We start from the raw sequence: 16,934 nt of genomic DNA, 5'->3' as shown, positions 1-16,934 counted from the left end.
ATTGTACCGAAATCCGATAAATGACGATTGTTATTTGTCTGATCTTTAACATCATACAATCAGCGACCCTTGGCAGCCCTTGGCTTCCGTGGTAATTTCTGGGAATATACAACAGAAATAATAATATGTTGTCAAATTTCAGGCCAAGGCAAGACAAAGGATACTTTACTGACGAGTGGGACAGATGTTTAAAACTTAATAAGCAGTTCTTTACTCAAATTGTGATTTCTCCCAATATGATTTTGTTTTTTTTTTCATTCTCCTAATCTCCGAGTTCTAAGTTCAAACTAAACAGCCAACTTTGAATTACTCTTCCGTTACTGACTGATGACGACGTACGGTCTAAATTACTAAATGTTTTATGGTAAGTTGAACTGATTTAACTTTGTTTGTTCCTTGGGCTAAAAGAGGATATACCGTGTTTCCCAAGATTTTGTGCTTTACTTACGTTTTTAGTGTTTTACTTAATGCTGGAGGAACTGCAGGCAAAAGCTATAACTATTAAACTATAAAACGATCTTTGTATGACCTCTTTACATAGGTAACGTGAACACTAATGGAATAGCGGACATTACCGTCCTATATATAGACAGGTGACCTATAGAACTGTGCATTCAAGTAAAATTTCTGGTGGTCATGCGATTAGAATTCTATTTCACCCTATTAAAGTTTATGGAAAGCCTCTGTAATGCCTCTACCATGTTTTCAAATATTTACTAAGAGAGCGGTCTCGAATTAAATTAAAGTTTTCAAAGCCCAGGCTCACATTACGCTAGCCTGCGTTTTCTAAAGACCGTGGTTAATCGCAGATATTTGTCTGCGTTTCTGTAAACTATCTATAAATCAAGAAAGTACCTACGCTGTACAGTTAGGTAGTTACACATGTATTATAATCTCGCCTCTTCGTCGGAGGTGTAGGCAGAGAGTACATATTTTAACTGGCCATGCTCCATGCATACTTTTTATGCTTCATCCAGATTCAACAATCTTTACATGCAAGTTCGTTGGCTTAAAAGCTCTTGACCTGACCTTTCAACTTATCCTCTGATCATCTCTGACACCCGTCTTGTATATTATCCTACTTAACCTTAGTAACCATAAATAATGTTACTCTATTATATAATAGAACAACATAATAAGATATTTTAACCCGAAAATTGATGCGCGCTGGTTTCTAAGCAACCGCAAGATACATTATAACGTGGAGTCGTACGAGTTCCTGAATATCAGTTACCAGAATGGAGAGTGTATCTCGTCTCAATTTTGCATGTTCCCGATTTATAAATATGGTATTGATGTTTTAATTATGCTAGTAATAAAGTATAGAAAGAACTCTGTTTCTGGTTCCTGGTTCGACATATTATACTTTTTTTTTCTCATTCCAAAAAAAAAACTGAAAACAAACCAGTAAGAAAAAAAATATCGTTCGTCATGATCCTGTCTTCAAAGCTTTAGACAATTTTTTTTATTCAAAACTATATACTTCTGCGATTGTAAAACTTGTGAGAGGCGAAAAGTGTCAAAAGTATGTTCATTGGATAGTGATTAGAGCAACAGAGCACTAAATGACACTCCCAAAATACCCATGTGAAAGGAGAAAACGGACATTTACATACATACATACCATCACGCCTGTTTCCCACTGGGGTAGGCAGAGACTATGGATTACTATTGACAGCCTCTGTGGCGCAGCGGTAGTACGCTTGTGTGTGACATCGGAGGTCCCGGGTTCGAATTCTGACCCCCTGGATGAGAAAAGAACTTTTTCTGATTGGCCTGGGTTTGGATGTTTATATATACAAGTATTTATTATAAAATATAGTATCGTTGAGTTTGTATCTCGTAACACAAGTTTCGAACTTACTACAAGGCTAACTCAATCTGTGTTATTTGTCCCGTAAATATTTATTTATCTATTTTTATATTTATATCCATTTTACAATAGCAAGCCGCCCTTCACCAACTTTCCCAACATCGCCATTACGTTCCAAAACACAACAATTTAATATTCATCCGTTGACTCCATTCAACTTATTTCTAAGGGAGTTTGCCGCCATTAATAAACGCTTTAAGGAATAACAGCTTCTTTCTCATGCTAATCGTTGTTATCAGCTCGTAACAAAGCAAGGTTGAATGCTTTTATGGGTAACTTGAACTACCTTCGACATGGAATATAGAGAACACAGAAATGGAACTTTTCCGCCGCCTACTACCAATCTTCGGGTTATATGAATGAATCCAATTATGAGAGGAATGCACTTCTCTCGTGTTGAATCTGTGCATTTTCTATTCTATGGTTTCCAGCATTTTAGTGGCCCTATGGCCACTCCATAACATGGATGTCGTAGATGGCGACTAAGGGAAAAAAACTTGTGATTTTTTCTAATGGGCGATGCGCTAGCAAGCTGTCACTCTTTGAATCTCAACTCCATCATTAAGCCATACATCTGAACGTGGCCTTTCAGTCTTTTCAAGACCGTTAGCTCTGCCTACCCCACAAGGGATATAGTTGTGACTATATGTTTATATAAAGTTACACATTCAAGACACAGGCTAATTAAGAAAAGTACATTTTTTATCATGCCTTGGCCGGTATTCGAACCCTCCTTTGTCACAGACTCCGTCATGAAAAAACAATCTGAAATACGTTTCGAAGTGATAAAATAACACAATAAAAAAATAGCGTACAGTATAACAATTGCATATAGAATGTACACTCGTTTTACTGCGTTCGAGATACGTCACTCACTTTTGGCATGTCTGGGCGAACGAGAATAATTCTAACAACTAGGTGCCACACAACGGTAACATATTTATAGACGCGTCGCGAAAGTTCACAAATAAGCCAAATTTTAATTTTTAATAATAAATATAAATATAAATAATAAATGTTTAAGTCTTTTAAATAATCATTATGCATCAATCAATTGGTTCATAGAATACTTTCTGAACGTCAAAGAAACAAAGGATTTTCCTCTATTTTAAGTTTCACAACTTGTAAGCGATGGGTTAGCAACCTGCCACTATTTGAAACTCAATTCCGTTATTAAGCCTAACAGCTGGACGTGGCCTTTCAGTGTTTTCAAGCCTGTTGGCTCTGTCTAACACGCAAGGGATAAAGACGTTACTATATGTATGTATGTATGTATGTATGTGCCGTGTAACTAAAAAGTTATGATAAAGTATATACTCTTAGCTAATAAAGAGTTTCTTTAATTTAACATATGAAAAGTGACATACATACATGTCTATAAAAATCACATCTTAGGAATCACAATGAGAGACTTCACGGCAAAAAGATGGCTGGATTTTTGCGATTCCAAAATTTTTCGCAGTGCGTTTGTTTGGTTTGTTAAAACTGCCACGTTTCCACTGTAAAAAACAAAAACCGCTCTCGCACGAATATTTGGCAGTTTGTGGTTCGCGTTTTTCGTATATTTTTGATAAGATTTTTTTGGCGGAATATGTTAATTTTTATTAAAACTAAAGTTCTTGGAAATGTGTGAAGATAAATTATTTATTTATTCAAAAGTTCATCTCGCAGGGTATTCTGATATTTTTTGGTTTTTTAAAATATGTTAATGTATTGTAAATCAGTTCTAGTTATTTAAAACTTGTTTATTTTTCTACATATAACAGGTGAACTTCATAATTAATAATAATTACAATGCGATCATTAAGCCATACCGTTGAACGTAGCCAATCTGTTGGCCCTGTCTACCCCGTAAGGGATAAAGACCTGATTATTGTATAAATTGTATATACGAATGACACTGTAGCAATAGCTACTATCCGTAGCTAGTCGTAGCAGTACTACGAAAAAGTAACAATGCGTAGCTATTTCGTAGCAGTGCTACGAACATTTGCTACACTTGCTACAAAATTTCAATATCTTGCATTGTTCTTATTATTCTCATGCTTAATGATTATTATTTTTATTTACTACATATTTACATTACAACCTATATTACTATTACCGACGAGCTTGCATGAAGAGAGAGTTATGAATGTGGATGAAGGGAAATATGTATGTAAGCATGTGAAAAAATGTCCTGCCTACCCTATACCCTACCTTATGTGTTTCATATTATCCTTAAATTACCTGTAAAAACTTAAGTAGTTTCAAGACTGTTGGCTCTGTCTACCCCACAAGGGATATAGACGTGACCATATGTATGTATGTATGTAACTTAAGTAATTTAAGTGACTTTTCCCATTTATATAAATGACAATACAATATGGTAATAGATTGTCCAAAAACATTTTTTTTTGATAACTTTTAACTTTATTTTTTTTATTATTTAACTTTATTTTTTCAATAACTTAGGGATAAGCTCGCCTTTGTACTGTACTACTGTTTTATATTTGTAATGTACTCCTTTAGTGAACAATAAAGCATTTAATTACTTACTTCTTTTATTTAATGAGCTTCATAAAATCATCCGAAATGTCGTTACTTAGCGAGCCAAAGGTTCTTAATGAATACACGGAACTCTTAAGTAACTCGGGCCGTGAGAGAAATTTCGATTTCAGTAACTTATTTTAACGAACTTTAGGACTAACAGGTCAGGCGGTTAATACCGGATATACGTGTATTGCTACCACGTATTAACAAGGGCTTATTTACGTCCAAAAAAGGAGTTATTCTACCTATATTAGACGGTTAACGCCTACAAAATAAAAGGTGGTTCACAATTTGACCCGTATGTATGTAGGTTAGGAAAGAACTTTTTCTAATTGGCCTGGGCCATGGATGTTTATCTATATAAGTATCCATTGTAAAACACAGTATCGTTAAGTTAGTATCTCGTAGCATAAGTTTCGAACTTATTTCGAGGTTAAATCAATCCGTGTCGGAAAAAATTCCGTATATATTTGTTTATATGAAGTATGAAGAGGGGGTCATATATTAGGACGAGGAAAAACATCGTGAGGAAACCATGATTAAATATGGGTTAGAACCCGTGCAAAGGTTTAGGAGATCAGGTCTAATCCAGTATAATGATCAAAGGCAGAATCTTAGCTCCTCTCTAGAGAGGAGGATTCAATCGACACCAGCGCCAGAAAAAATAGAAGATAGTTAATTCGAGGTCAAACATTCCTTTTTTCGGAAAATCGAGATGTTAAAATTTTTATGATTAATTTTGATGCGTGCTGTTGGTAAAAGATAGTACCAATACAATGCCATATATTGCACTATTATCACATTCTCACACTGTTTTTTTCTGTACTTTTCATCCCTTCTACTCCTCAGTATCTTAAAGAACGCTTCACCTTTTTTCATCAGAATAACAGTCACACTTCCCGTAGTCTAATTGCCCTTCGCCTCAATACTCCCATTAATATGAGTGCAGCCTACTCTAAATCCTTTACGGTTCAGGCCGTTTGTCTGTGGACTGCTTTACCCATTGACATACGCACCTCACAAACAATAGGTACCTTAAAAACGAACTTGAAGAAGTACTATCTCTCTTCTTAACTTTATTCATGGTAATATTCATTTTAATCAATATTTTTTTTTATATAGGTATGTATATTATTATGTATTTATTTATTTTGTGTAATATTATGTATGTAGTCTGTGTAAGTTTATATTTATAGTTCATGTATGTGTGTAGTTTATTTATTATGCACTAACTAACATATCTTAAGTATGCTGCCCACCCGGTTCCAGGATTTTACCTTTCACTACCCAAAGGTTGGCTGGAAGAGATTGCTTAGCGATAAGTCCGCCTTTGCTCAACATGTCCATAATGTATGTTTTTACTACGTTTGTATTTTTTTTATGGGCAATAAAGATAATTTGTATTGTATTGTATTGTATATTGCTCATTGCCCATATATTTCGAAGTCCCGTCCGAACGAGTCAGGCGATATCTGACTGAAACAAATGGATTTCACCAAGTTAGGTCTCAACTTTTTGCCAAAGACTATAGGAAAGTGCGATTTACAGGACACAGACTTGCAAAGGAAAATGGCGGCTTAAAAAAAATTGAATTTACGATTAAAAAAAGCATCTCGTATCCGTACCATTGTATGGAATGACGAGAATATTCGTCAGATACATGTCATTACATGTATCGGAGGACGACAAGATTTTCTTCAATCCTTTTATTTGCTCACTGACATGGTAAATGTCTTCAAGTTGAACATTTTGTTTTTTTTTTTCTTAACATATTTCGTCGGAGCATATCGCTAATAATTCTTCTGCAAATTAAAAATTGTTCAGAAAAATTTCGATGCGAAATCGTGACGAAACATATCAATTATTTTTATCTGTCTCTTCACGGTGTCCTGTAAACAAACCTTGCAAAGTTACGAAGCGCTCGGGGGTTGGGTAGTGTTGTGGTGACTTCTTGCTTGGCTTCAACTCAGCGAGATCTTGAAGGGGCACGTTCCCAAGACGATCTGTTTTCAATTGGATATTGTTGATAACTTTAAATTCTAAATACTTTAAGTAATTTATTTATTTAAACTTTATGCACGAAAATGTACAACAGGTGGACTTAATGCCAAGGCATTCTCTGCCAGTCGAACCTTTGGACCAAACTGAGATGGACGATGTAATGTTTCTTTCTGTATATTTGTTTAAATGTTTTAAATTTATTACCTGTTTTTTTTTTGTATGAATTCAATTTTTACGACCGTAAGAAGACGAAAAAAACACTTTAAAAATTTTGTACGCGCATCACGGAAAAATACTACAATAAAGTTTATTGTTCATTCTATAAAGTGACATTTTGGTATTTTGCATGATGTTAGCCTGTCAATTATAACTCGCATTTAAGTAATTACTATTTCATCTCATAGAATAGAATATATTACAGTAATACTGCTGGAAGTATAAAACGTTATACCTCCAGCAGTATATTCTAGCTTTATCTCAAAACAGGAGATATATTTATCCAGTTTTTTATTGATACACTAACTCTTTTCCAATCACGCGGTCGGCCGTCACACCGCAGAGGAGGGTTACCACTGACAGCTCTCGAATTTCCTTGCGGGTTCAATTGACCCGCACGTATGCAGCGGAAGGGTTAATATAATGAAAAAGAGGTTTGATATATGTGTTAAGCCTTTGCGCGCATTTTGTCCGCCTACATTTCAGTACAGTAAATATCCTGTTCTTAATATTTTTTTTATGAACAGTAGTTTTTTTATATTTATTTTAGATTTATGCGTAGTTTTTAGCGGGCAAAAAGTATAAAAATAAAAGGTAGGTACCTACTTAAAAGACTTAAAAGTCATTACAAACTATTAAATGCTTCCCATGCACTTATGACGCCAAATGTTCTTTCATTATTAGTAAATGGCAATTTTACTTGAAAAACACAGAGCAAAGAGCGCTCATCCCGTTCCTTGCTCTGTGCTGTATATTATAACAGATGTTCTTGCAAATACCTATTAGACTAGGATTAGATGGCTAAGTTTTGTTGTTGTTTAGTTATAGGATTCACAGTGACCCCGGTCCAGGGGTGAGTCTCGTGACCGCAAGGTCGCGGGTTCGAACTCTACTGACCGCGCTCGCTTCGGGTTCGTAACCTATCGGACTCCTACGCATAGCTATTTTATTTGTAGTAGAACAGTATTACCAACAATACAAAAAATAATTCAAGCTCCTTTCAAGAATGTAGGAACCTAAGTTACATTTGTTCTAAAAATGGAGTTTGACAATGGCTGTTTTATATAGACTTTCAAATACTATTCGTAAAAGCCCAATAGGCGTAACCTTAAACTTATTCTTTTCATAATTTAAAAATTGTATGTATTTTTTTTTTTTGCGCAAGCAAAATGTTCAAAGATTTAAAATAAATATTGCTTATTTTTTTCATAAATTTAATCATTACTAGTCTATGTACTGGCAAGCAAGAATCGGTTCGCAGAATACAATGGCACGTGTAAGTCATTCGTTTTTCAAAAGTTCGAAGGAAGCCGTCGCCGACCACATGGCCGGCTAAGAACGTGACCGGACTGTCACCCGCGCGTTTAGTACGTATTTTTTAATAACACGAATTCCTGGTTTCCATTTTGTATTTTAACATTAAATGTGAAGTACCTATTTGTATTTTCAGGTATGTATTTACTGTTTATTTAAATGATATGCTAGTCTGAGAGCTATGTATCATCGAGAGTTAACCGGCCTAGAGATGATTTTCTTTAGATTATTGCCAACCCAATCGAAAAAAAATAATATTTGTCTCCTTTTTCAAAACCGTGAAACTCTATGAAGAGGCATTCCGCGGTCCGTTGAATGTAGACCACATTTAATTTCCTATAACTATTTATTTTACTCCAAATTGTTCACTGTAAGTATTTAATTCCGCACTAGTTTACAGAATTATTAACACAAGCCGTGTTTATTTTGCGATTGCATAATGCCCGCTTTAATGATAGTCCGATAAACCTATATTTAGTATCAGTTTGAACTATAATTCGACGGGCCGATGTCAGTAAAGTACAGACGACTGTTTTACCTGCATAATTAGGCTTTTGGTACGCTCAATAACATAGAGTGTTGACATAGAGTAAACGCTTACAGAGACAAATTGTGCAAACATATTTTAATATTTAAGTGAACACCTTTTTAAAAATGTAATCGCTTCTAATATAGGTAATGTTAATACAAAATATTTGTAAAACCCTAATCTATAAAGACGGTCTGATTCCGATTTTTGTTCGTTAGTTAGTTTAGTCTTTATTTTGAGTAAATATATAATAAATATAAACAGGATGTCTTATTAATTGCATATTGAAACGGGGAAATCTGTATTTAATTCTCGTTTTAGATAATTAGAAAAAAAATATGTTCGAATAATGACCGGCCCTAGACTTCTTGTCAGTTATTTTAACATGCCCTAAAACTGAATTTCCTTGACATACATTGCTATAAATATTACTAATAAACTTTTCCATATTAGACAAGGCTTTTTGATCAAACTAAACCTATCCTAGTTTTTATTAGCACAATTTTAATATAATATTAACAACAAATAAAATAAAAGATAATTACTATAATTGAAATAAATGCATATTTATAACTAAATAAGTACTTTTATGTTTAAGATACATTTAATTGTGTGATGCATATAATATTTTATTGAAATACCTCAGATGCCATCTAAGGCATCTTGTCAAGACTTTGGTGATTTGCAAAAGTTCAAAAGTAGATTTCATTATGCCGTGTGGTTTCCGGCACCAATACAAAAAAGAATAGGACCACTCCATCTCTTTCCCATGGATGTCATAAAAGGCGACTAAGGGATAGGCTTACAAACTTGGGATTCTTTTTTAGGCGAAAGGCTAGCAACCTGCGGCGATGTCACTATTTGAATCTCAATTCCATGGCCATTCAGTCTTTCCAAGACTGTTTGCTCTGTCTACCCCGCATGGGATATAGACGTGACCATATGTATGTATTTCATTATTCTACATGTACTCTCTCCTAGGCTACTCTGTAGTTGGTTTCATTTCATGGGATAGTGCTCCCAAAGCCTGTAATGGCGCCCGAAATCTAAATATTAGCTGAAAATTTCCTGTCTCGTGCAGATAATAAATTGGTTTGAGACCTAAGAGGCTTTTGTTTAGGATATGTATGTATGCGTAATGTACATCAATCAAGTGTATCCGTATAATTGAAAGTTTATTTATTTGGTAGGTATAAGTATTCTTCTTTTACACTATGACTTTTATAAGTAATTTATCAATATCTGAATCTCGATACCGTCCATATACCATGACGATTGGTTATGTCTACCCATAAGTTATAAAGACGTGATACCGTCTGACGTGAATCTAACTTTTTCATTTTATGTATCTTGTACTCATTTACATTTCATTTTTATTTCATTATTTCACAAAATATATTAAACAAGTAAAATAAAATAACAGCGCTGATGAACTTTTCGAGGTTTTGACGTAAACATTGAAAAGTACGAAGTTCGGATCGCCGAGGTCTCTCAAGGGACAGCGGAGTTCGTAAAATTGCGCATTTTAAATTCTCTCGTCAGATACAGACTCTTAAATAAATTAAAAATGACGCTTTGCATCTCAAATTAGGCACAAATAACTGAGATATAATATTAGAAATTACATTGTTGGTGGAACGGTGAAGGCGTCTGAATAAAAAAATGTGACGCATAGGTTCAAATCCTACCGCACTTGTGTTCTTATGACTCGTTTTTTAGTCTTTTACCTTTCACAGATGCTCTTATTGTACTTAAGAAGAAATATCTTGAGGAAACCTACACTGCATATTTAAGTTACTGAATGTGAACCATAACCCAAGTTAGTTTAGGTTCCCTCAGAGGTCAGATGGGTATCTGGTATCTCCTCTTATTATTACATGAATTATCATCTGAAAAATCGAGGTACCAGGAGGACCTTGGAACTCCACGCAGAAAGGCCGAATCCTTGGCTAAAGCCAGGAGGACAATGAACCGGGATACTATCAGGAATACGACCTGCCATGGTAAGTGGTCACCGTAACATGCAACGGCGCATAGAATTCTAAAATTAATTTGATTGATTAAGCCAATGCTCATGAATTAAATTAATCAAATTCGAATTTTAAAATCATTTCATTCAATTCGGTACTGCAATTCCGAACTGATTGTGTGCAAATGAGATTTCTGGAAATCTGTGGTGATTTCGTTTAATGTCATTAGCGAATTGGCTGAACGAACACATGGCATCATTTCGCCAACAATTAATTAATTACCTTTTAATAAAATGAGGAAACCTTTTTCTCGTTAAGCTTAGAGAACACGAGTAATAATTAAGGGCTAGTATGTACCAAAACACCATAGCAATAAACATTTTACTGCATTCCGATCCGGAGCATTCTATTCAAACTAATATTTGCAACTCAGATGATTTTATGACTGGGATTTGAACCTACCTTCGAACAGAAAACATACGAATTCAGCAAAGAGTTACAGACGCATTGGGATTTGAAACCGGGTATCTTGAACATGTAAGTTTACAAGTGAGATACCTTAATCACTGAACCTCTGATGCTTAACAAAACAGATCGTTTAAAACACACCAGTAGTAGCTCATAAATCAACAAAACCAAACTACTTCCATACGACATGTTATCAGTTTCCGAATGAGCAAGTTCGCACCCTCGTCACCCAGAGCCTATTGCGATGTTTACAAAACGACCACCCAAAGAAGACCCATGGCTCTCGAACCCTGGTTCAATAATGCTGTAATTGGTATGGGTCATTCACTCTGGTCTGTTATGTGGGAAGACGTTTCATTGCGATATTAGTGGTAATAAACATGTGGTATGTCGAAGCAGTTGTTACGTTTGTATTAGTTTATCGTTGTATAACCTTTATTTTATGTATTTACTAGAGGCCGCCCGCGATTTCGTCCGCGTGGAATCATTCCCGTGGGGACTCTGGGCTAAAAAGTAGCCTATATGTTATTCTGGGTCTTCAGATACCTACATACCAAATTTCATCGTAGTCGGTTCAGTAGTTTTAGCGTGAAAGAGTAACAAACATCCAAAGTGACATCCTGACATACTCACAAACTTTCGCATTTATAATATTAGTAGGATTAATTATCGTACACATTTGTATAGATCCACCAGTTTTCCGATCTGAGGGGAACCCTATATTAATTTTATCGAAATATTTAAACCTCTTACAACTTTTTTTTAACATTAAATTTTCCCCAATTTTATGCAGAAGAATGCAACTGTCTCTGTGTTTTGTCCCGATATTTATTTGTATTTAACACATTAAATAAAGAAAATAAAGTTTATACACAATATAGTCAAAAGACAGCTCTTTGGTGTCAATTTTTGAATAAGAAAAGCGATATCCGTGATGACTTGGCCGTTTCGAGCGAATGAGTGAGAGCGTGACCGAATTACAAAATTGTCCCTGCACATTATGAAACTCAAAATCTTGACAACTTTTTACTACCAGTTATATCCATTGCGTACTTTTCAAGCATCGTGTAAAAGCTGACGTTGAATTTAAGAGCAATGTATTATGTTGTTTCAGGATACTTTCACGATTAGGTTTTTTTAATAAATAGGCAAAAGCGATGGGAGTGCCAAGCTGTCAACTGTCAGATAATATTGTCTAAAGCGTGAATATCCAACTTTACATGAAAATAAATGACATTGAGGTGTATTTTTATAAAAATATTATTGACGCTTAAATTTTTTATTTCTTTACACGCCTATATATAGTATATATTAAGGAACCCATGTTTCAAACGTTTTAGAAAAGAAAGAAAGAAAAATCTTTATTTGGCGCAAGATGTAACATAACATTTTCATTCTTAAACATAAAAAATAAAAATAAAAAAAATACATGATGCGACCAAAAGGGTTTCCACTCAGCATATGCATGTGTATGATGAAGTAACACAATGCGCTGATTTTCAGTGGAACCTAGTACGGAGGCTTTGCCATTCAATATGAAGGATACATATTAAAAATATCGACACAAAATAACAAGAAGACAGCAGTGCTAGGGAGTTAATATATGTTGAGTATGAGCGTGAGTGTAACTATGTTCTTATTGTTGAAGCAAAGTAGACAAAAGGTAGGCAGAAGGAAACTACAGAAAAATGCAAAGGGTATGTTTTACATTTAATCTTGTGCATTGTATAAAATTAGCGTGTTTTAAACAAATATCTATTTAACCTCATTTTACTATTTTATTAAATATTTACTAATAATTAAAAAAATATTATATATTCTGCATAAAGTTAAAGTAAGTACTTATATCTTTACGATCTGATTATTCTAAAGAAAGTAAGCAAATGCCATATTAAGCCGTTTTGTTAAAAAATTTACATGTTAGTATACCAATTTTTATATTACATCTATTTTTATATTATAATTAACAAAATTACATACAAATAATATCTATTTTCATTAAATAAAATATTTTCAGTGGAAAGGTCAATTTTAGTATATAAATATAAAAAAAGTTTTAGGTCAGTTAATTTTCATTTATTAACGTTTACAAGTCTATTTAAGTACCCATTTTTGAAATGAAATATTCAATTTCAATGTGTAAACTATTTCGTAACCCACAAACAAGTTATCAGAAACCCAATCAGTAACCGCTAACTAGTTATCGCTTTACAAAGACGTTAAACTTAATCTAGTCATTAGCGATTCCGAATTAGTTACGAACGTGGGTTAACACGTGGATGTCTGCTTGACATTCCACTCAACTGTTGCCAAGTTGCCCCTCAAGGTTGTAGCTCACTTAGACTGGGTTTCGAGGTTAGCTCCGGCCCTACCATAGTGCGACCTTGGCGACCCTCTGTTACCAAGTTACTATTCAACAATGCAAGATAACGAAACCTAGCTTTAGATCACGCATCCTGAATATCGAGGATTTATTGTTGTATACATCTTATCACAGGCTTACAAACTTGGGATTCTTTTTTAGGCGATGGGCTAGCAACCTGTCACTATTTGAATCTCAATTCTATCATTAAGCCAAATAGCTGAACGTGGCCATTCAGTCTTTTCATAACTGTTGGCTCTGTCTACCCCGCAAGGAATATAGACGTGACCATATGTATGTATGTATGTATACATCTTATCCATTAACCGTTGGTTCGTGGTTGGGTTCAAACGCACATTGGGACAAGTTCGCTTTGTGACTCTTTTTAGCACTCGACCACCGACACTATATATACATACCTACATATGCACCAAATTACATTTCGCTGCTCGGGCCGGCACTGTCCAAGATTTTGGTTCACGTATGTATTGCCAAATCGTAACGAGGCACGTGCAGTCGTGCATCCTTGCAATATATAGGTCATCCTATTTCTGGAATATTATAGGATGGCCTACAGTAGCAATTAGATATATAATGAATGATCAAATTTGGGTTAGTTACCCTTGTAAAGGTTGCGGAGGACAGACGGGAATCGCTTCGTCAAACATCCTGACTTACCCAATTCAGGAGCATGGTCAAAGATGAACCCCGGGCTTCTATCCAGGTGAAGTGAGGTGGAGATGTGAGAATGTAACTGGTACTAACGCCGAGAGTTTTGTTTTGCTTTGGCTCTTTGTTAGTATTAAGTTCATGTCAGTAGTCAACAAAGCCGGTTCAATGCATTTGAATGTCAAACATTCTACTTTTCATTTCGTATGCAGGAAAATTTAATTCCTAAAATAATTTTCCGCACAGACACCTGTAAAGTTATTATATTCTTAACAAAATAGTTTGCTTAAGCTACTAAAACCGAATACTTTACTCAATACAAGAAATGAAAAATAAAGAAACATCCCAGAATGTACTCGGAAACAATTTCTGGAATAGAATATTAGCTACTCATTATGTACTAATAAACAATAAAAGTCTATCTACCTGCGGGTAACTCCGAGTATTGCATGAATTATTCAAAAAACACATTAAATATTCAATAAAGAACTCGTAATGAAAATTTGTTTGGAAAGAAGTCCTTTTTTTAATAATAAAACATTTCATATAAAATCTTTTATTCATTCTATGGTCACGAGGAAACTTATCAAAATTGTGAGAGAGTGTTATTATCTTTTTGAATTAAATCTTCAATTATCTACGAATTGGGTCAGGGTACTTACAGGTTTATAATAATCTCGAGGGCGCGAAGAGCGTCGATGGTCGAGCGGTTAAAATGTCAGTGTTTACGTTTCAAGGAGTGTGATTCGAACTTGCATGTACTAGTCTACGGCAGAAAAATCTATCCCACCTGTTATATATGCCCACTGTTGGAGGATAATATGAAAAGCGGGTTATTTTTTCTGCCGTCGTCACCTGTAGCAATGATTGACGAACATATGTACCTATATTAATATTTATTTGTAGGGCAAATATCTTTGTTATGATAGATGTATGGTAGGTGGTATATACAATAAACAGAAAAAAAATCTTTTTAGATTTGTTTGTAAAGAATAAACTCGAAGACTTTTAAAACTATATCACACATAGCAATTTCCAAAAATATGGTCACATAAGTACCTACTTTTATTTTCGGCAATTTCTACGCAAGTGAAATTTCGAGGCAAAAGTTTGTATTCGTTTCGACTTTATAACCTAGATATTATATTTCTTGTTTCATTCAAACGCCATTTACATAAATTCTATAGAGAATTAATATACCGCTACCTCTGGGTACTACAAAACATAATCCATTAGCCTTTTTGTAAAGCCTTCAGTGAATTAAAACCGGAAGCATGCTAAAAGCTGCGTAAGTCGGCGCCTAATGTTCTGCTTAATCTTTCAACTTATGAGGTAAATATAATTTAGCAATTCTATTGGTGGGAATGCACCCTTATAACCTACAAACAAACTATTCGCTTTTGATCTTACGGTGAGGGAAAACAAACGTGAGGAAATATGCACATCCAAGCAACTAAATGTATAACCATAATCTAATATGAGTAAGGTTACCGTGCAAAAGGTTGCGGCGGTGAGATGGGAGTCGCTTCGTGTCAATACCTGACCCACCCAAGAATGGCGCACTCCGGGCTCCTCTCCAGAATGAGAATGAAACCGGTTCTAACGCCAGGAAGAAGAAGAAACTATTTACTTTTCATTATATAGAAAATACTACTTTACTTAATTTTACGTACGTACTTTGTCATAGGTACAAATTAATCTGGGTGTCTGGCTAAAAGATTACTGTGATATATTAAAGTTTATGATTTTAATAGATTATTGCTTATATAATATTTAAAAATCATGACATATATACATACATACATAAAATCACGCCTCTTTCCCGGAGGGGAAATATTCATAGTATTAACCCACTTACACTATTTATGTTCTCTTTTTCCACTATTATTGTTAAAAGTACTCAATAAATATGAGATTTAAGTCATACAAATCACAACTCTATACAAATAACCATATCACACGCGACCGAATTCCCGAATTCGGGCCAATACTCGTAAAACTGTATTTAAAAACACTGCAAAAATAGACGTTCGTGCATCCAATGATATCCGCAGTTTGACACATCGATTGCTGAAATAAATCATACATGAAATCCTCAAATTAATGCACGCCTACAAATTGCTTTTTGATTCCCAATGGCCAATTAAATCGGAGCGTACGAGTATGTACAGTCAGTAACGTAACTAAATGGTAGTTATTTAATACTTGCTTCTGCGCGAGGCTACGCTCCAGTGGGAAATTCTAGAAAAAAAGTATTCTATGTTACACCCGAAAGTCTATTTTATCGTTACAATCATACAAAAATACCAAGTACAAGTAATTATAATTATGGATGGAATTGTACGACGTAACGCTTTTGTAAAACCATATCTAAGTGTATGACCCTTCCTACCAAAATCTGTTATTTCATACGTCTTTATATAAAACTCTTCAGTTACCGAGTGACTGACTGACAACTAACACACAGCCCAACCGCAGGGCCTGCAAACTTGCAATTTGGCATGTGGTCTAATAATACTTCATAGTAGTCGCGGGAATTATATGGATTCTTCGTTTTCACAGCGGGGTCATCCTCTAGAATATTTATAGACATAATTAATTCATTCTCTCTCAAATCGTGCCCATTACTGCACCATTATCGTGGTTTGTTTTTCATCTTTCTCCAATCATATTTCATCTGTTTATTTTCCAATTCGCGATTTCAACTCTTTTAGTAAATTTCTGAACTACATTTCAGTCCCCAGGAGATGATATCAAAGAAACAGCCTGACATGAAGTGGTAAGGGTTTATACCTAAGTTTAAAAAATGTTTGCCAGTGTAGCGCCTCTCCCTAAACAATGGAGCACCAGGTGTTCTGCCCTCTGTGCTCTACCACCTTCGCCCGGGGTGACCTAATGACCGGGAAAAGTCAACACTGAAGCTGTAAAAATGGCAGAATTTTATAGTAGGAAGTTTGATTGCCGTTGGAGGGATTGCCGACACGCTAAGAAGAAAAAGAA

Source organism: Amyelois transitella, chromosome 5 (genome assembly GCF_032362555.1).
Source record: "Amyelois transitella isolate CPQ chromosome 5, ilAmyTran1.1, whole genome shotgun sequence".
In the NCBI taxonomy this organism is placed as follows: Eukaryota; Metazoa; Arthropoda; class Insecta; order Lepidoptera; family Pyralidae; genus Amyelois; species Amyelois transitella.
The sequence above is the reverse complement of the archived record's forward strand: the minus strand, read 5'-3'. Positions refer to the sequence as shown.